Raw genomic sequence first — 20538 nt, 5'->3', positions numbered from 1 at the left:
AAGAACATAAATGGGATATAACACATCAGATATGTGTTCCCAGCACATGATAAGTGTTCCACACACACTAGTTGTAGTGGTAGAGGTGATGGCTACTGCTGAGGTTATGGTTGTGATTTTTACTTATAAGGCGGGGAGAGTGGGGTCTGTGGAGAAGGGTTGTAGCCAAGCTCTACCACTTGTAAGCTGTAAAGCCTTCAACAAATTCTCTTTACCTCTGAGCCTTGGTTTCCTTTCTAATTAAATGATCAAATAACACAATGGGTAAAAAGATACTTTGTAGAGTAGGCAGGCTGCATGAATGTAAGGTAGCAACATCAGCATAAGCATCTGAATGACAGGGGTTTCACTCATCTTTTATTATTCTCAGGGCCTTGCACTGCCACGTGAATAAGTAGTGCTCAAACTATTATTATACAGCCTACTACCTATGAGTAAAACTTTGTATGAGTCCAAAGAGTAATGGAAGATGGTTGTTACATGCTTTTAGAGTTAGAAAACATTTTAAAGATTGTTTCTATCTATGTTTCTACCTCAACTTCACCTAAAGTCATACCCAGAGTAGAAATTGTTTTTACTTGCAATACCTATGATACCAAATATGTGGTGGGTTTTCTAAAGCAACAACCAGTTCTCCAATATATATATATATATATATATATAGGAGCTTCCTGTGACCTCCTCCTCAGAGTCAAAAATTAACCAGACTTGTTCACAGAACTCAGGAAAGCACTTTACTCGCTATTAATCATTTCTTATAAAGAATATTACACAGGATTCGAATGGACAGGATTCAAATGAAGAAGTACATATGACGAGGTCTGGAAGTGTGTTGAGATTCTGTCCCTCTGCAGTTGGGGTGCATGATCTTCCTGGCATATGGGTGTACTCATCAACCCAGAAGCTCTCTGAACTTCATTGTGTAGGAATTTTTATGGAGGTTTTCATTACATACACATGGTTGATTAAATCATTGGTTATTGGCAATTAACTCCATTTCTAGCTTCTCTTCTCTTCCTTGAAATGGAGAGAAGGAGGGTCAAAAATTCCACCTTGTTTTTTCTGGTTTGACCAGCCCTTATTCTGAAGCTATCTAGGCATCCCAGCCACCCATCATCTCAGTAGCATACAAAAGACATTCTTATAATTTCAGAGACTTCAATGTGTTCCAGGAACCTGGACAAAGACCAAATATATATATTTTTATTATGCCACACAGGGTCATAAAGATGCAGCAGCTGAAGTCACATCTGTATCCAAGCTTTTAGATTTCCCCTCCGTCATCCTCTGGTGATTCTTCATATTAAGATCTCATAAATAAAAAACAAGGACATGTTTAAATGTTATTAATTTTTAAATGACCCCAAAACTTAGCATCCTAGTTAAAGAAATTGATGAAAAGTTTACCTAAAGACAGTGGAAGAGCTAGAAGTAATGAATGCTGGAATTTTGCACCATTTTTCTGTCATGTAGTTTCGTCTGCAAAGGATAGCAATCGCTGTAGCTTTGAGCCTGGGTCTTGTTGGGAAGAGAAGGGTATGAACAATGACTGATGTGGAGTTAAGCAAGTGAGGTCAGGCAGCTGGAACTGGAGTAGAGAGAGGGAAGAGGTGGAGCTAGGCATCCTCTAGCTGGAAGGGCTTGTTTGCACTCACTCCTTCTGTCATTATCATCTCCATCTCCATCCTCCTTTCTGCTACCCATCTCTGTCATCCACTCATGTATAATAATACCACCCATCCCTGATAACACCCCTCAGATGCTGGGAATTCTTTAAGCTGAGGGATTCTGTCATGTACATCTTTGAATCCTCCTTAACATCCAGTAATTCATTATTGAAGCTTGATGACAGTGAACAAATGGATAGATGAAAGAGGGATGGACAGGTGGGTGGATGATAAAAAAGACATAAATATTGACAGAAACTCAGAGGTAGTGAGAAAAGCATAACAACTTACTCCTCTGCCAACAAGGTTCAAGCATATTTTAGAGTGACTTTTTGGAGATAGGTTCATTTTATTTTAATATTCTTTAATCCAGAGATTACCAACTGATGGCTTATGGTATAAATTCAATCTAAGCACCTGTTTGGTTTGCCCTTGTTGTTTTGACCTACTATTAATTAAAAAAGAAAGGAAGAAATTTATATTATATGGAATGCATTGCCAACATTTAAAAATTGAGAGATGTACCATTTTAAAGAATCCAGATTTTTCTGGAAAATTCAGCAACAGTGGTCTCATCTCTCCATTCCCTTTGGATAGAGCAGACACTGTTCTATGTACCACAGTAATAATCACTGACATAGATAAGTTGTCATTTATTACTTGTGTTCAAAATTTTAAAAATCCTGACCCATGCTTCTTGCTTACCTGTGTGGCTCCCTTAGGCTTCAGAATTTACAACACTGGCCTTTGGCAGTAACACATCCCTGCCTCTCACTAGAGAGAAAAAAGATCAAAAGAGAGAAATCTTAAGAAAGTAATAGTAACAATAACATTTACTGAACTTTGGCCATGTATTATAAACTGTTCTATTTTACATACCCTCAAAGTATACTCTATGAATCAGTACTATTCTTATCACCATTTTATAGCTGAGGAAACTGTGAGGTAGATGTTGGGTGACTTGCCTAAGACTCTAGTTTGTAAGTATTCATAATCCAGATATTTCTGCCTCCAAAGCCTATCATTGGAACCACTACACTGTCTTTGTACTCTTTCTTAACATATAAATGATGAAATCAGCACTATAATATGCTTTCTTCATCTCTTAGAAAAAGCAAATAAATATTGATTAACTACACTCAAGCAATTTTAAATTAGGCAGTCAGTTTTGAAGTGCTCCAAATCTTGCCTATTTGTGCTCATGTGGTGATGGGCTGGCATTAATAATATGCCTTGGTAAATTCCCTCAGCATTTGGTAGTTTGAAACATTGAACGTACAGGTGGGAGGATGTGTATAGCAAAGAAGTAACACAAAATCTCTTTCTTTTCTTTTCAATTGAATTTATTGTAACATGTAGAAAATTCATTCTGAAGGATGGTGGGTTTCTTAAATGGTGGCTAATTCTGATGCATCTGCAAACACTTGACTCGTTGGGTACCCGAGCTCCTTCTGCAAATCGTGTGTGCAGAAGGGGATATTATCACTGAATTGGAGGAATTAGAGGCATCCAAGACTCCCTGTTTCAGACACTCTGGCCCTTTTGCAGCATGGGAAGGTTTCTTTGCACTCCCTTTCGAGTTAATAGCTCCTGCACCTTACTCAGTATATCTCCCGGGTTTGATTTTTTTCCTGTAATGTTTCATTTTTTTCTCAATTATGCCCTCTAAAATTGTTTGCTTTTTTTTTGAGAAATTCTCATCTAGAACAAATCTCTACACCTACTTCCCATCATTATTATATATTATCTGTTATAATAACAGACTTGTTGACTCCTCCACATTATGCTGAAGGCACACAAGGCCATGATCTAACTGTTTATATCAAGGGCTGTGCATAGAGGAAATTAAAACTTGTATGGTGTGCTATCAGTGGGGTAGAAAGTTGCTTCATCCAAGGGATAATGAAGGCCTTCAGAAGCAATCACTGCTTTGCTCTGTATGTGAATACTCTTACAAACACAGGTAAGAAAAAAGAACATTTAGTAAACCTATTTATTGCACATTTCATCACCGTACACTTTCTGGGGAGTCGTAACCCAAGCAGCAGTTTGGCCAAGTGGGGACAAACAATCAGTTAAATGTATTTGGAGACAATTTCATAGGCTTTAAATTGTTTTTCTCCCAGTTGGAAGAATGTGTGCTTATGATTAACATAAATATTTGATTCAACCAGAAATTCCATTCCTGACAACATCTTGGGAATACAGTCTACATTAGCATTTCAGAACACACGTTACTGTTGTCCTAAGTGTCAGTGTCCAGTTCACTGGTTTATCCCCTTGTAGTTTGACAGCTGCCACAAGAAGCTCCTTCCTGAGCCTGGCCTGAAACAACTTTCTGGTAATATGATTTGAAGGGTGCTAAAATCCTCCCCCAAATCCTCACCCCAAAATATGCACATATCTTACACCTTGACTGGGAATTCCCACCATTAGTCACTGCTCAGGCACTTGTCCCTGGAAGAGGTGGCCCAATCAGAGCTACTAAATCTGCCTCTGTAAAATTAATACACTCAAGATTTCTCCGAACTTGCCATAAGTTTTCTCACTTCTGTACCTGGTCAGGGGACATTTGAAATGTTTTTACATCTCATTGCCACTTGTCCAGTTGCTTCTGAAAATCAGAAGTCTGGCTCAAATATTTTACTTGTATTTCTCATAAAAATCATCCCTAACTACCTCCGCCCAAAGCATTGCCTATCCATAGCAATGTTCTATAGAGCATATTAGTGCTTCACTAATTCAACATGAAATGAAGACCAGGCAATTAGAAAAATGTTGGAAATAGAGAAATAAACATGAGTGTCTTCTTGAGTCCTCATGTCCTCTAGGGCAGCTTTGCCCAAAGTGATAAATGTCCTCTGGTAATATATTCAATGATTTTAGATGATGCAAGGATTATTTTTAAATTTCAATTATTATTTATTTACTCTTACATTTACTGTCTAATTATGGTAAAGTATCCTGATTTTCTAATCATGGGAGTGATATAAAGGTTATTTTAAAAATAAATTCATTTAAATTTAAAAAGAAAATAAATTAATGGAAAAATTATTTAAATAATAACACAGGTAATTTATAGATATAGCAAAAAAAAAAATAATAAACAAACAAACAAAAAAACCACCCACCCCAAACCCAAAAAACCATGGAGTATGTACTCGGCATTCATGGATGTAAGGAGAATTATTAAGGAAATTTGTGAAAAACTGAAATTTAGACAGTTGTTTCAGGAAAACATGACCTAGAAATAGACAAGTGTGATGTAACTTGGCAAGGGCTGTGTTAGCGTTACAAACATACATCTGCAAGACACAACCAGAGGCACCAACCATTTGAGATGGAGGAGCAGAGATGAATTAGCTTGTGTACTGCTCATCCGATCGTATATGATCATGTAGGCCTGAACGTCATCTCCCCAAAAGCCATATCATGTGGCCCAGAGAGGGAAGTAACCACCCTGGTTCCTTAGTCCTCCACACAATAGTGCATGTGTGAACTGCTTGTTGTTCCTAAAGCTAAAATCTAAGGAATAGGTAGAGTTTCTCAAGATCTAGCAGATAAAATAGAAATGTAATGTGCATTTCAGCCTTGCCATCTTACCACCTTCCAGATTTACAATCTTAGTATGTCTTACTTGGTTATCAGAAGTCTTTCTCATTTTTTATAAAGTGTCCTGATAAATGAGCTAAGGCTCTGGGGAAATACCTTACCAAAAAACGTCCTGCCTCAGAATAACCAAGATCTGACTAAACAGGACTCTCAGGGGATCTTGGGGGTGGCTGGCTGTATATCCTGGGAGCTCAGGAGTTACAGGCCTACCAGAGGCCTGCATAAAACAGCTGGCCTGGAGCCTGAGTCACTTCACAGCCTGGTGCAAGGCACATGCCCTCCACTCTTTCACTCTCCCACTTGTGCTTCTTTGTCTGCCCTTTGGTGTCTTTATAGAAAGCAGATCACCTGGGAAATAGCATATTATATAGAAGAGCCCAGGTGTAGGGGCATCAGACATCCTGGGTTTGAATTCCAGCTTTGCCACTTGTAAGCTCTTTGATCTTGAGCTTGTTACTTTACCTCTCAAAGTTTCCTCATCAGTGAAGTGAGACTCATAGCACCTTATCCTTACAAGGCTTGTCATAAGGATTTGAGATAGAGAATATAAAGCACCTGGTATGTGTGGTGTATATATAAGAATCATTTTACAATTATTATTGTAAAAAAGGAAAAATTTCCTGAAGGCAATGTCATGACAATGAGGGCTTGCATCCCCCTAATATCGAGAGTTCAAGGTAACCCTGGAGGGAAGAGAGCAAGAGAGGTGGTTAAGGCAACGAAGGAGCTGTCAGATTCTTGCACATCAGCAAGGATCTTGTTAGAAATGCACAATGTCAGGCCTCACTCCAGACTTACCAAATCTGAATCTGCATTTTAACATAATCCCCAGGTGAATGAGTGGAAGAAACATTGTTGTTAGATTTTTTTCTCTTCCTATGCTCCTGTAATTCCTTCCTTTTTATCTCAGACAAGAGGACCTTGTCAGGCAAATACAACCACAAACTTCTCTTGAAGCAGCTCAAAAATAATAACAAAAAAAGAGTAATGGTGAACAGCACCTGCCATGCACTGTTCTAAGCACTCGGTATGCATGAATTTATTGAATCCCTCAATAAAATTATAAAATGGTACTATTATCATCCTCATTCTACGATAGAGGATACTGAGACACAGAGAGGTTAGATCATTTACCGGGGTGATACAGCTTGGAAGTGCAGGTTCCTGGACTAGAACCCACACATTTTGATCTGGAGTCTTTATTCTTGACCATGGACTTCAGCTTCCCCTCTACTTCTCCAAATCAGGGGTGAACCAAAATACATGCTTCCAGCAATGATGCACCTGCTCTTCCCTCCAAGCAAATATTTTGCTTAAATATTTCTTTGAGATCTAGAATCACATCTAGGAGTATAGGTTTACAAGTCTCGATCTATCCTACTGCCTCTGTCAGAGTTCAGAGCTGAATTCCTTCTCCCTAGACTTAGGCAGTAGCTTCCTCGGCAGATTTGCAACCTGTAATCTTTCTTCAACTCAAGGCTGCTCAAATACTGTAGCCAGAATTAGCTTTTTAAAGGGTAGCTCTGGTTACCTGTTCCCATGTCAAAATTTCAAGAGCTTTCTCATTTGAGTAAAATTTATCTGCCTTTATTTGACATTCCAGTTTCATTTTAGACCTTGCCTCAAGCCTGCCTTTCCAAAACTGTCTCCAACCATCCCTCTTCCCCAAGACATGCACGCTCATGGAGTGACCCAGCTGCATGCTCATGTTTCAACTACCATGGCTTTTTCTCTTTCCAGAATGCCGTTTCCCGTATTCAGTCTGCCGAAGCCACACTCAGGCCACACACAGACACTTCATTCTCAAGAGACTTTTCTACATGTACTAAGTCAAAACTCACCTTTTTCTCCCTTCTTTTCCTGTTTAACTCTGTGAGTTTCTCAGAGGACTTACCACATCCTGCCTTATATTAATTTAGGGCATGTGCCCTGAACTAGGCTAGTTAAATGTTCTTTGAATAAAAATATTGATAACGTAGATAATGAACGCTATTCAATCTACTTGCAAGTTCAACATCCTGAGGCACGTTTATCCTATGGATTATCTGGGCATAAGCAATTACATGACAGGATGTTGGGGTGAGGGTGGGGACAACTCCACTCTTGTACCAACTACAAGAAGCCTACCTTTACCCTACAGCAGATGGCTCTGAGAACTCTAACTCATTCAACAGACATGAAAAACAATCTTACCTCAGTAGCAATGAATATCTTCCTGGCTATCCTACCCTACTCATCTATTCTCCTTTCCTATCTAAGTTTATTTTACATACAGATGTTTTTAAAAGTACATTTTGAAAACAAGTTGAGCCCTAACCATTGTCCAAAGGAGCTCATTTTCTAAAAAAGTATATATTCTTTATGTGACAGTTTATTTCTACAAAGCTTAAGAAATTATCATTAATAAATACAAGGATTAAACTGTAAGGATGTTCATTACAGAGTGGTTTATATTAGTAAAAACTGAAAAATAAGCTAAATGTTCAAAACAGTAGTGATTAAATAAATCACAATATATCCAACTAGTGACATGCTTTCTACTAGTTAAAACTATATTGAAAATGTTGGTGGAAACAAGTTCATGATGTATGTTTAACTGAACAAAATGTATATGGAAGAATAGAAAAACCAGAAATAGATCCCACAAAAATGTCCAACTGATTTTTTACAAAGGTGCAAAAACAATTCAATGAAATAATAGTCTTTTCAACATATGGTGCTGGAGCAATTGAACATGCATAGGCAGAGAATAAAATAAATAGATAAAATAAAAATAAATCTCACACTTTATACAAAAACTATTTCATAATGAATCATAGATTTAAATGTAAAACATAAAACTAGAAAACATAAAACTAGAAAATGTAGGAGAAAATCTTTGGGACCTAACACTGGGTGAATAGTTCTTATTTATGAGATAATTTGGGCTGCTTCAACATTAAAATTTTTGCTTTACAAAAGACTCTAATAAGAGAATAGAAATACAACGTACAGGCTGGGAAGAAGTATCTGCAAACCATATATCTGACAAAGAACTTAAATCTAAAATAGTATAAAGAGTTCTTAAAACTCAGCAAGAAACAAAGAATTATAAAAACAAAAATCTAATTCGAAAATGGGCAAAAGATATAAATAGACATTTCATCAAAGGGGATATGGGGATGGGAAATAAACATATGAAAAGATGTTCAGCATCTTTAAGGATATTCAAATTAAAACCACAATGAGATGTTACTATATACCTATCAATATAACTATTAATAAAATAAAAACTGGTGATAGTACCAAATGTTAGCAAAAATATGGAGAAGCTGAATCACTCATATATTGCTGATGGGAACATAAAATGGCAAAGTCACTCAGAAAAATAGTTTGGCAGTTTCTTAATTTAAAAAAGAAAAAATTAAATATGCACTTACCATACCAGCAAGCAATACATTCCTAGGCATTTATCCCAGAGACATAAAAGTTTATGTCTACCCCAAAAGCTATGCATGATTGTTCACAACAACTTTGTTTGTAATAGACAAAAACTGGAAACAACACAGATATTTTTCAGTGATGAAAGGTTTAAAAAACTGGTCTATACATATCATGGAATACTACTTAGCAATATAAAGGAATGGACTATTGATATACACAACTTAGATGGATCTCAAGGGAATTATGACTAAAAAAAAAATGATCTCAAAAGGTTACACAGGCATGATTCCACTTATATAACATTCACAAAATGTCAGAATTATAGAGATGAAAGCAGATTAAAGATTGCCAGGGGTTAAAGATGAAGTGGAAGTAGGAAACAGGATAAGTGTGACTATAAAGGGGTTAACAGCAGGGATCTTTGTGGTGAGGGAAGAGTTCTGTTATCTTGATTGTGGTGGTTACACAAATCTATACATAGTATCAAATTGCATGGAATCATATACAAACGCACACATAGAGGTAAACGCTGTGAATTCTGAACAAAGCCTGTCACATAGTTGACAGTATTATACAAAGGGCAGTTTCCAGCTTTTGATACTGTACAATATTAATGTAAAATGTAATCATTGGGGGAAGCTGGGGAAAGAATATGTTGGACCCTTTCTGCTATTTTGCAATTTCCTATAGTTTATGATTATTTCAAAATTTTAGAAACCTGTAAAACAGTATGCATACTACAATATACTGTATATATAATTTTAAGTTGATATCTATATCTTGAAATTTCAAGTCCTAATTATAATTACTGATCAATATCAAACTTAAGGAGGAAATGCCACATTCATATGGGATGGTATAATTATGTCCTTAGGGGCTAAGTATCTTTTAATGTAAATTGAGACTTGACTAAGACTAAATTTAACCAGGATTTTGATTTAAATTTTATTAAGATTTAATATAGAGATAATTTTTAATCTAACATAAATTTAACCCAAAGCATTAGTGTTTTTCTGTAAATTTGGGAATCTTCTAAGTATTTGATAGTTATACTCTTATTATATTTAGTAAATTTGGAATATTAGAAGTTTATTGACCACTTGAGCATATCCCACAGATTACTTTATATTTTTAATTTAAAATATAATAGGTTAAATAATTTAAAATTTAATATTCAGTTAAAAATAAAAGAGAATTTTATTAAGATCATAAATATTATTGAATGTTTAAGAGAAATTAAGGTTCATCATATTTAAAGTTTTAATATAGCAGATTCACAAAGATTATTTAAATTTTAGGAAGATTTTTTTAAACAATATAAGTATATAAAATACCAATGGGCGTGGTGGCTCACGCCTGTAATCCTAGCACTTTGGGAGGCCTAGGTGGGAAGATTACTTGAGCCCAGGAATTCGAGAGGAGCCTGAGCAAGAGCAAGACCGTCTCTACTATAAATAGAAAGCAATTAGCCAAACGACTACAAATAGAAAAAATTAGCTGGGTGCGGTGGCACGTACCTGTAGTCCTAGCTACTCTGGAGGCTGAGGCAGGAAGATCACTTGAGCCAGGAGTTCGAGGTTGCTGTGAGCTAGGCTGACGCCACGGCACTTTAGCCCAGGCAACAGAGTGAGACTCTGTCTCAAAAAAAATAATAACATAAAATAAAATACCAATTTTATATTTAATATATAGCATATAGTACATTTATAAATGCAGCATAAAGTTACAGAAATTTACATTATTAAACCCTTTTAAAAGTGATAAAGACTTATAAATAGAATAAGATTTGAAGTCAAACTTTAAAACTTAAGAAAAAGCTGAGTTTATGAATCTGTAAAATTAATAAAGGGAGCATTATTTTAGGTAGCTCCAGAATATTTCCTTTTGTGTGTCCTCAAGAATTCCCAAATCTCTCATTTATCCTATGGAATATATTCATTTAATTGGTATGTAGATATTACCAAAAAATTCATGAAACTGTGAATTAACAAGACAAAATTATAGTAAGGAAAAGCAGGAAATGAAATGACAATATAATTAAATATGACATATAGCAGATTGGGTATAACCTTATTTGTTGTACCCAATTTTATGTTTTATATTAATTTACAAACACATCCACTGAATTTTTTAAGAACTCAGAAAAATGTCTTCTCTACTTTTGTTCAGTGAGAAGGTATATGATCCTGGAGAACAAGGTTTTCGGAAGGAAATTTTGTCCCCTGCCCTCCTCTTGAAATGAAGTGACTATGAGTTTTGGTTGCAGAACCAACAGGGTTTGAATCCCAGCTCTGACTCTTGCCAGCCATTTTATATTACCCTGAGCAAAAGTTACTCAGCCACTCAGAACCTGTTTGCTTATCTGTCAAATGAAAATAATAATATCTGCTTGTATAACAATATTTGTTGCACAGTAGGCACTTTATTAAAGGGCTTTCCCTTTTTTCCCTTAATCTCATGATATTGCGAACTTGTACATGATCATGCTTGCCCCTTAGCCTGTGGTCTGGGGCAGCATCTCTAATGACTCTAATAAGCTGGGTTATATATTTCTGTGTGCTCATTTTACCCTTGGCCTTACAGTTGTTCAATCTTTATGTTCCCTATGCCTTACCTTTCTCTGGTAAATGTTGTATTTCTCACATTACATACGTGCTTGGGAGCCACCTTAAATCCTTTGTGGGAGGTGGTGGGATGGAGAGTACTTGAGTAAGTACTTTTACAATACTGTAAGTACTCAGTACTTACAATGCTGAGTAAGTATTGTCTGATTCCTTCTCTCTCCACATGACTAGAGACCAAAAGAGAACTGCTCCCTCTCTCTGCAGCAGATAGATCTTTCTGGGTTTAAGAGAGCCCATCCTGCTTCAAGCTGGCCCACAGAGTTCCATTTAAAGTAGATTTAGTCTGGGTGCAGTGGCTCACAGCTGTAACCCCAGAATTTTGGGAGGCTAAGGTGAGAAGATTGCTTGAGGCCAAGGAGTTCAAGACCAGCCTGGGCAACATGGTAAGTCCCATCTCTACAAAATATTAAAATTAATAAATAAAACAGATCTAATAAAGAAGTGGCCAGTGGGATCATCTAATATAATAGTTCAGCACTTGATTTTTCAGGTGACTATTAACTGCTCTGTATAAAACCTACAGCAAATTCTTAATCTTCAACCAGCTTTCACCTGTCACCCCACTGTTTTCTGATTAGGGAATTAAAGTTGATTGTTCATAAGTTACTCAGCAAAATATAATTAGGAAAGAACTCAGTATTTTAAAGGAGATGTATAATATATTCCCCCCAAATATGTAGATATCCCAGATTGCAACCTGATTTTTTTGCTCAATTTTAGCAGTTATTCATAATTTACTGATTAGACATTTTTTTCTTCCACTAAAAATCACTGTCACTGAAGAGATAAAATTCATATTCTCTAAACATTAATAGTGAACAAAACCCTATATGCAAATAAGTATGAAAATATTTTCTGTGGCTCTTGCATGGGATCAAGGTGTGCATGTTCTGGTGTATATGTTTAAAATCCTTCCACCTGGTCAAAATGCTTTCATAAGAGAAAGAATAGCTCATGCCTCTTGTTCAGACTGGCAAAGTATTGTGATTATACTGAAAAGCATGGCCCCTCTTGAAGTTTAGTTTTTTACTTCTTTTATTTGAGTATAAAGCAAAAAGGAGTTTTCTCTAAGATGTCCTAATAGAAGCTTTTGAGTGATCTGCAGAGGTAGCATTGAGGTGAATGGAGTCCATCAAGATTTGCCAGAAGTATGAAATAATTATCGAAAGGATTCCATTAGAGACGAAAGCTACCTAGACTAACAGAGACAGAAAAGGCTGACCCTTTTCAGGCTCTTAACTTTCTCTAATGGATGGCCTTAAGTTGAAATCAAGACTCAACTGGATCATTGATTCTTAAAGGAAAAATATTGAGCATAGTGGCATATAAGCAAAAGCTGGAAAAATGGGCAGACAGGGTTATCTTTTAGTTAATGCTTGGAGTGAAAAGTATTTTTTTTTTTTTTACCTTTTTTAAGCTCACAGGAATGAAGGCTAAACAATGGGATTTAGTCTTATAAAGCAAAATTTAGTTTTAATAAAGAAACAAAGCTGCCTTTAACAAGAACAACATTTTGTCAACTCACCAAAAAGGAATCTACAGATTTTTACAGATAGATGCCATTAAATGTTACCTAAAAGGTAAAGCAGAGTGTTCTTTGGCTAGTTATTGACCTATGTGTCAAATCCTGCTCTTTGTTCTAAGGGGATCATGGACGTTCTACTTCTATCAAAATCTTGGAGGTGTATTTTGCAGTGCACACTTCAATAGCAACATGCAAAGCAAACACTAACACATGTACGCAGGCATATACATGCACATGCACATACACCTAGCTAGGTAAAATGAGTCAAATCCCCGAAATCATCTAGAATTTCCTGTATTTGCTGAAAGCAGCAATTGATGCCTTTGCCTCTGGTTGTCTCAAAGCACTTCATTACTGCTGGGTAGAAGGGTTCTGAGTGTTAGATTGGCAATTAAGTGGTTTGTTATGGACGGAAAATTGCTAATAATAAATAAAGGTACTGCCATTGTCTGAGTGTAGGGTCAGCTGAAGTCAAGGATACCAAGGAGAGGAGTGAAATTGTGGATTAGGCATCTTGGATGTTATTTAAGTTAATATTAGGCTGCTCCTGATGAGCAAGAAAATGAAAGTAGAAGCAAATAACTTATTTTTAAATCTCAAACATAACACTAGGATGAATAAAAAAGTCCTGTATCATCCTGTAACACTCAATATACTAGTTAAAAATGAAATCATTAGTAAATTGCATTAGTACTCAAACAAATATGCTGAGAGAATATAGGAAAACCTACACTAGGACAATTAATGAATTCCCCTTCCTAAGAATCATACATCATTGATGTAATTTTACACTGAGGATAGTAAATAATCCCATAATAATGACTCAGCAAATTCTGGAGAGTTTTTTTTAAGTTTTTAAGTTTTTTAAATTTTTCTCACTGAAAACTACAAAATATTTTAATTTACTATTTAATAAAGTTATTTTGATCAATATGTTGACTAATTATATACACACACATAAAACACTTAAATATATATAAGGTTGGGTGAAGTCATGAATAATTGGACTTTTATTAATAAAAAAATGAAATATCAGACATCTTTTAAATATAATATGACCTAAATGCTACTCTTAGTTCTTCAACTTCAGAGTAACTTTTACCTTACCATGTGTTTGTATTATAATATTTATATAAATATAGTTTTAAGACAAACTTTTATATATTAATACTGTTTTCAATTCTTTCTTAATAATTCTATGAAATGGTAAATGAGACAAATATTGTCATCAGCTCCATTTTACAGATGAGGATACTGAGGCTCAGAAGGTTCAAGTACATGATTTACCCAAAGTCACACAACAAAGCAGTGGACTTGAATGAGATCTGTCTTCTGATAACTTAAAATAATTTGGGATGTGGGTGTGTGTGTGTGTTTAGGTGTTGATAGGGTGGATGGTGATGGTGATTATTCTTCATAGTTAAAGATGCTCAAGCTGATGGACTTTGTTATAAAGTGATTTGTCCAGTTATAAAGAGATAAAGGGAGGGAAAAAAGAAGGGAAGGAAAGAGAGAGAGAGGGAGGGAAGGAAGAAGAGCTAAAATGAAAGAAAAAATAATAATAAATAAATAGATGGGCCCTGTTCCCATAGTGCATGGGAAAATTATGTCTTTAATGAATCTTTCTGTTTGTAAGATGTTTTCATGTTTGTGACTTACTTGCATGCCTTTCAGACCACATGACAATTGTTTTTTTTTTTATTGTAGCGTATTATGGGGGTACAAGTGTTAAGGTTATTTATATTGCCCATACTCCTCTCCCCTCTCGAAGTAAGAGCTTCAAGCATGCCCATCCCCCAAATGTTGCACATCTTACTTGTTGTGGTTGTATACACCCATCCCCTCCTCCCCCCTCCCACCCCCCCCCGACACCCAATAAATGTTACTCCTATATGTCCACTGAGGTGTTGATCTGTTAATACCAATTTGCTGGTGAGTACATGTGGTGCTTGTTTTTCCATTCTTGAGATACTTCACTTAGTAGAATGGGTTCCAGCTTTATCCAGGAATATACAAGAGGTGCTATAGCACTGTTGTTTCTTAAAGCTGAGTAGTATTCCATGGTATACATATACCACATTTTATTAATCCACTCATGAATTGATGGGCACTTGGGTTCAGACCACATGACACTTTGTTCAAAACAGAGGCACTATATCACAAACAACTAAGATTGTCATCCAACACAGTATCAGCTAAGCTATTTGCGAGAGAAAATCATCACAAGCACAGCCTTTAAGAGCATGACATTGGTTGAAACTAAACTAGGATGGAGAATACCAGTATTTGATAGTATTAGGAAATTTAGATTAAAGCTATACAAATAATACATATATTAATTTTGGAAAACGAAATTAGAAAGTTTATTAATATTACTTTTTTTGGTTAGAAATCTCTTACTTTTATAATATATATGACTCTTGAATAGGAAGTATTCCCTATCTAGAAATGCATGGACCTCTAAATATGGAAAGTGCACTTATTTCCTGATTCCACATAGTAGAGTTTGTATAACAGTCACCGATTTAATGTGTCCCAGTGGGCTAGAGTAATTTATGATTACTTCTCAGGCATGTCTTGAGAAGTAAATAAATCAATGAGTGTGAGGCTTCCTGTACAGATCTGAGCCTTGCCATGACTGAGTGGCCCAACCTAACTGCTCAGCAGCCTATCTCTATCATAAATTGAGGGATTATTGAAGGTTTTAGGATATGAATAAAAAAATTAAATTAAAATGCCTACTCACTTCCCTACATCATAATGAGCATTTGTTTGAAAGGGCTCCTCTCCCCACCAAATATGTTTACAACTATAATTTGCTTAGAGGGAAAATGAATGAAGTCAGAGTATTTAAATACTATATACTTCAATTGCTGACAAAATTGATTATGTCCAAATGTTATTTTTGGTTTTGCAGGCATCACTGATGAATAGTTTGGGAGGGAGATTATTAGAGTATGAATGTTCTAGAAATGCTAAAATTTTTCAATATATATAAAAACACCACTAATTATGTTTTTATATTATGTATGTATTTATATGACACTCTGGGAAAAAATAAAAGATTAATTCTTTTCTAATGTGGTTTTCAGGTTTCCAAGTAGCTATCATATGCTGAATAGACAGCTCAACTGTTCAGGAGGGAGTGGCCCCAAAGTGATGAAAATACCCAGGGTAGCAGGCCTACCAATAAGGTGTTTTTTTTTTTTTTTTTTAATGAAGGGTTTTTAGGTTCCCCATAAAGGATATAAAAAAGGATAAAAGGATATAACGATAAAAAGAGAAAAGGATAATGATACAGATGCTGATAGTCCAAATGTCATGTTAATCATTAAGTAATAATATTTATTTAACAAATTGAATCAAGTTCACCCCATGAGTTAACTTTGAGATATAGTATTATGATGTATACATTCTAGATAGGAAGGAAAAAAAGGCATAACATTTGGCTCTTTGATGAAGTAAGACTGTCAGAATATTTTCAGAGCCAAGTGTTAAAAAATGTTGCCGTGTTACTAGGTTCATTTGCCATTAAATATAGCCGTGAATATTTAGAATCTATAGAAAATGTCTAACTGAGGAACTATTAGAGAAAACCTGCCTAGTCAATCAACAGCTCCTGGGACATGGTTCAAGGGCAAGCAGGGGAAGGGAGGAAAGTTTCTTTCAAAAAGTTCAGATGAATAATAAAAAATACTTTGAATTGGGTTTGTAGTCCATTAAAATGAAAAAGGGTAGTTTTTTAATAATTTACATAAAGAGAAAAATCTAATATTATCAATGATATAACAGGTTTGGAGATCTAAAGAAAGCTCATACTCAAGTTAATAGCTTTACTGGTAATACCTTTAGCTGAAAAAAGTTTTAAATGCGATTTACATGGAACAAATCAGTTTTAGGCTTCAACATACATTTCAATCTGAAGCCGTTTGCAGAATCAAACTAAACATATTAGTAAAACATTTTATTTATTTGAGATCAGCATGTGCATTTCCAGACAATTTCCCTTTAAAGGAGATAAATAGCACCACCAACTTTTACTTAAAATTTTATTTTCTTGTTATTATACCATCGGTCCTTGTTTTAATTATTATTTTGTTCTCTTTCACCTTGATCAAATAATTTTATTTAGAGTCTCTATTTTTTTTTTTTTTTGAGACAGAGTCTTATTCTTTTGCTCGGGCTAGAGTGCCGTGGTGTCAGCCTAGCTCACAGCAACCTCAAACTCCTGGGCTCAAGCAATCCTCGTGCCTCAGCCTCCCGAGTAGCTGGGACTACAGGCATGTGCCACCATGCCCGGCTAATTTTTTCTATATATTTTTAGTTGGCCAATTAATTTCTTTCTATTTTTAGTAGAGAGGGGGGTCTCAGTCTTGTTCAGGCTGGTCTCGAACTCCTGAGCTCAAACAATCCACCTGCCTCGGCCTCCCAGAGTGGTAGGATTAGAGTTGTGAGCCACCGCGCCGGCCTAGAGTCTGCATATTAGTGATCAACCCTGTCTCCCTCCAAAATCCATCCTGTCTGCTAAGGGACTTCTTGGTTGAAGTTACATAAACTCAACACTCCATTAACTAAATGCATTTTCTACTCCTCAGCATTTGTTCTGAGCAAACGGAAAAGCAGCTAATACTCACTCATTTGTTTCCTTTTGTCTTTTGAGAGAATCAGACAAATAGTATGTGTTTAACTGGAGATTAGAGGAAAAGTTCTTATTTATTATATAACCATTATGCAATAAATTTTCTCCTTTTGTGATATAGGTTACATAAATGTTAACATGAAAATAATTTAAAGTTTTATTTTAAAATATTGATGTATGGAGATTGGGCTGTTGTGCTGATAAGAAAATGAATGAAAGATTTCCCATGATAGATTAAAATCTGGAGTAAGACCTTGAATTTCTGATTTTTTTCAAGTACACACATTAGCATCTAGTACATAAATGTTGCCCAGGCTATTCTCAAAAAATGGATACTCTTCTCCTTTTTCCAGTAAGATGCCCAATGGAAGATTTGTACTTCAACTCAGAAAGTACCAGAAACCTAATGTCCATTTGGGCTAGTGCAAAATACAGCCAATAAACCAAAAAAGAGAGCTCCACACTTGCTTTCAGACTGTTAAGTCTCTAGTGCTTAACCATTGTTTGAAACATTTAAACATTTTGTCACATATTTAAATTACAGATGGGCCATTTTCTTTATAGCACATCACCCACTGTTTGTAAATTATCCGTGATCTATATGAGCTTGGGACAAACAGCCATATGTGTATGGGATTTAGAGGAGGGAAGTTCTCATCTTTTGGTGCAGAGACTACTGCTTCTGTCTTACTTCATTCACTTGATTTAACACTCCAAAAACTGATTATTTTCCTGTTTGTGATTTTTCCTGCCTGTTTTACACATCCAACAAGCAGATACTAATGTTTTAAATTAAGCTTTAATAGCAGACTTAGCATAACTTTCCATGAAAAAAATAAAATGAGTATATTTTTGAATCACTCTTGAAAAATGATAGCCAGAAGAGTAAAAACAAATTTTTAGAGTAATAAGATTTTCAGGATGAAAATGTTCTAAGTCAGTAGAATAGCAATGGTAAATTTGTTTACTGACAAATAGCATTAAGAAATACTATAGAAGCTGACCAACAGAGGACAGAAAAAAAATTATAGAATTACAAATTTTAACCTTAAATATGACTCATTTTAACATTCTCATTGTCATTTACAAATGAAAACACTCACAACCTCTAAAGTTAGATGCTTTGCCTAAAAAATTATAGTACAAGTGACCAAAAGTGTTATCTATTCAACAAATATTGTTGGAAAAATCTATTATATATTGAGTATGGTGGAAGATCTAAAGATGAACAAGATTCAGACCGTATTTGCTACTCTTAAGAAATTTATAGGGTAGTAGAGTAGAAAAATGTGTAGAAATAACTAAACTATAAAAATATATTATAAAAGATGTATATCATAAAGATGATTCAAATAAAAAGAATGACAGGATTTGAGAGAAAGAGCAAAGATTAGAACTCAGGTCTTCTTTTTTTCCCCAGTTTATCTCTACCTCTCTAGAGTATAAGATCCATGAAAGCAGGGACCTTGCCTATTCACTGTCATCTTCCCATGCCTGTTAAAACTGCTTGGCACACAGTAAATGTTCAGCGAATGAACGAATGAATTTTCTTTCCATACTATAATGCTGCCTCTTAAAAGTAGTAAATGTGTGTGGTCCTCCCAGCAAGCATTTATCCTCCACACAATGATTTGTTCTCTCATGGACTGTCCTATGTTTACTATCATTCTGGTGATACACCAGAGTATAGTATTCCTATTTTACTATAGTTGAGCAGTAGATAAAATATTCTTATATTTATCTTTCAGCTTAACATGCACATTTTGTAAATCATACATTTTAAAGCATAGAGTTAAAAACATAAATAAAACCAATCTCATTGTTTCTAACATACTCTTAGCACATATAACATGTATTACGTGGCTTCGAAGATAGCATATTTTTTATAATAACTCTTGGAAAAGAGAAATTTAGCCACTTTCTATTGTGAAATGTGTGGCTTTTAAGATACAGTTTGCAATTTAAATCCTCAAATACATATGCTTACAATTAAAGGACTTGGGAAGATTTCTAGTAAGAAAAGTGGACATTGTTGTATGAACAGCCAGGAAATCCCAATGCTTTTAATTATGATCTGTCTGGTTTAAAGGGGGAAAAAAGAGCAAAATGAAATGTCATCTAAAAGTCATGTATTTCAATGCAAAAGGACTGTAATGAGTTTAAAAGTGCGACAACCTGTTTGGGTCTCTACATGTAAAACAAAATGAAGAACAGAAAGAATGATCATGCTAATTTCAGGCATAGATGCTTATTCTAGCCAAAATTATTCAAATACTATAGTTTTATTTGATTTCTTCTTTACTATTATATAAACAGAGTTTCCTTTTTAAGTTTGTTTAGAAATTTGTATAAAAACCATTCACCTTACATATCAATTCTTATTAAAGAGTATTTTTGCAAGAAAAATATGTCAAATAGGGCTACTAAAAGTCAGTATTTTTGATAGTTTTATGGAGTATATTATTTACATAAAAAAGGAAAGTATGTAGATAATACCATCTTTTTTATTTTTCTTTGCTAATATTCAATTGTGGAAATATGTTAAAGTTTGGGGCCCATTACCTAGAGTTCATGTTGAATTCTAAAAACATAAAATAACATATGGTATATTATATCTAAATTAGAATTCTGGGTATATCTAGTAAGTTGATCATTTGACAGAAAATAAAAATATTTCTCTTGCCTTTACCCACAAAGGAAAAAAATCATTCATTTAAACTTAGGGAAAGGTCAATTTGGATGATATCTTTGGTGTTCATATGTTGTGGTTCACTTGCATAGCCTATGAATTGTGGGTTTAAGTAACAAAATTTCATATCAAGGATACACAGAAAATCTCTGAAAACACAGAAAAAGCATATGTTTAAAATTGAAGAAATAAGAGAGATGACATAACATTTTACTTTGAGAAATGCACATTAAAAAATTATTCAGAGAATGCTATATTATGAAATGTGCTCCAGCTCTTTTTGGCATTGTCACTATTTACGTAAAAAGACTACATTTTAAATATATATATATATATAATTGCAGATGGCCATCAGAAAA

At 34.9% G+C, this 20538-nt stretch overlaps 1 long non-coding RNA gene across 1 annotated transcript in view; it reads right to left on the bottom strand.

Moving 5' to 3' along the window:
• Positions 1-721: 721 nt before the first annotated feature.
• Positions 722-20538, bottom strand: part of LOC105855801 (uncharacterized) — a 201180-nt gene continuing 181363 nt past the window's right edge. The window contains exons 4-5 of the long non-coding RNA XR_012919631.1: positions 10220-10336; positions 722-2441 (exon numbers count right to left, since the gene is read on the bottom strand). This is a non-coding gene — a long non-coding RNA (uncharacterized LOC105855801). The remainder of the gene's footprint in view (positions 2442-10219; positions 10337-20538) is intronic.

This window comes from Microcebus murinus, chromosome 1 (genome assembly GCF_040939455.1).
Source record: "Microcebus murinus isolate Inina chromosome 1, M.murinus_Inina_mat1.0, whole genome shotgun sequence".
Taxonomy (NCBI): Eukaryota; Metazoa; Chordata; class Mammalia; order Primates; family Cheirogaleidae; genus Microcebus; species Microcebus murinus.
Note: the sequence above shows the minus strand (reverse complement) of the source record. Positions and strands in the feature narration are given on the sequence as shown.